The sequence below is a fragment of the Schistocerca piceifrons genome, unplaced genomic scaffold (assembly GCF_021461385.2).
Source record: "Schistocerca piceifrons isolate TAMUIC-IGC-003096 unplaced genomic scaffold, iqSchPice1.1 HiC_scaffold_2296, whole genome shotgun sequence".
NCBI lineage: Eukaryota > Metazoa > Arthropoda > Insecta > Orthoptera > Acrididae > Schistocerca > Schistocerca piceifrons.
Window position 1 is genome coordinate 505,588 of NW_025728224.1, and position 2,033 is coordinate 507,620.

A 2,033-nucleotide genomic window follows, 5' to 3' on the forward strand; every position below is an offset into this window, starting at 1 on the left:
AACAGGGAATAACAATATTAATGTGCTAATAGTAAACTGCAGGAGCGTCTATAGAAAGGTCCCAGAACTGCTCTAATTAATAAACGGTCACAACGCCCATATAGTACTAGGGACAGAAAGTTGGCTGAAACCAGACGTAAACAGTAATGAAATCCTAAACTCAGATAGGAATGTATACCGCAGAGACAGGCTGGACAGTAGAGGGGGAGGCGTGTTTATAGCGATAAGAAGTGCAATAGTATCGAAGGAAACTGACGGAGATCCGAAATGTGAAATAATTTGGGTGAAGGTCACGGTTAAAACAGGCTCAGACATGGTAATTGGATGTCTCTATAGGCCCCCTGGCTCAGCAGGTGTTGTGGCTGAGCACCTGAAGGATAATTTGGAAAATATTTCGAGTAGATTTCCCCACCATGTTATAGTTCTGGGTGGAGATTTTAATTTGCCGGATATAGACTGAGAGACTCAATCGTTCACGACGGGTGGCAGGGACAAAGAATCCAGTAACTTTTTTTAATGTGCTTTATCTGAAAACTACCTTGAGCAGTTAAACAGAGAACCGACTCGTGGCGATAACGTATTAGACCTTCTGGTGACAAACAGACCGAACTATTTGAAACAGTTGACGCAGAACAGGGAATCAGCGATCATAAAGCGGTTACTGCATGGATGATTTCAGCCGTAAATAGAAATATTAAAAAAGGTAGGAAGATTTTTCTGTTTAGCAAAAGGGACAAAAAGCAGATTACAGTGTACCTGACGGCTCAACACATAAATTTTGTTTCAAGTACAGATAGTGTTGAGGATCAGTGGACAAAGTTCAAAACCATCGTACAATATGCGTTAGATGGGTATGTGCCAAGCAAGATCGTAAGAGATGGAAAAGAGCCACCGTGGCACAACAACCGAGTTAGGAAACTGCTGCGGAAGCAAAGGGAACTCCACATCAAACATAAACATAGCCAAAGCCTTGCAGACAAACAAAAACTACGCGAAGCGAAATGTAGTGTGAGAAGGGCTATGTGAGAGGCGTTCAATGAATTCGAAAGTAAAGTTCTGTGTACTGACTTGGCAGAAAATCCTAAGAAATTTTGGTCTTATGTCAAAGCGGTAGGTGGATCAAAACAAAATGTCCAGACACTCTGTGACCAAAATGGTACTGAAACAGAAGATGACAGACTAAAGGCCGAAATACTAAATGTCTTTTTCCAAAGCTGTTTCACAGAGGAAGATTGCACTTTAGTTCCTTCTCTAGATTGTCGCACAGATGACAAAATGGTAGATATCGAAATAGACGACAGAAGGATAGAGAAACAATTAAAATCGCTCAAAAGAGGAAATGCCGCTGGACCTGATGGGATAGCAGTTCGATTTTACACAGAGTACGCGAAGGAACTTGCCCCCCTTCTTACGGCGGTGTACCGTAGGTCTCTAGAAGAGCGTAGCGTTCCAAAGGATTGGAAGAGGGCACAGGTCATACCCGTTTTCAAGAAGGGACGTCGAACAGATGTGCAGAACTATAGACCTATATCTCTAACGTCGATCAGTTGTAGAATTTTGGAACACGTATTATGTTCGAGTACAATGACTTTTATGGAGACTAGAAATCTACTCTGTAGGAATCAGCATGGGTTTCGAAAAAGACGGTCGTGTGAAACCCAGCTCGCGCTATTCGTCCACGAGACTCAGAGGGCCATAGACACGGGTTCACAGGTAGATGCCGTGTTTCTTGACTTCCGCAAGGCGTTCGATACAGTTCCCCACAGTCGTTTAATGAACAAAGTAAGAGCATATGGACTATCAGATCAATTTTGTGATCGGATTGAAGAGTTCCTAGATAACAGAACGCAGCATGTCATTCTCAATGGAGAGAAGTCTCCCGAAGTAAGAGTGATTTCAGGTGTGCCGCAGGGGAGTCTCATAGGACCGTTGCTATTCACAATATAAATAAATGATCTTGTGGATGACATCGGAAGTTCACTGAGGCTTTTTGCAGATGATGCTGTGGTGTATCGAGAGGTTGTAACAATGGA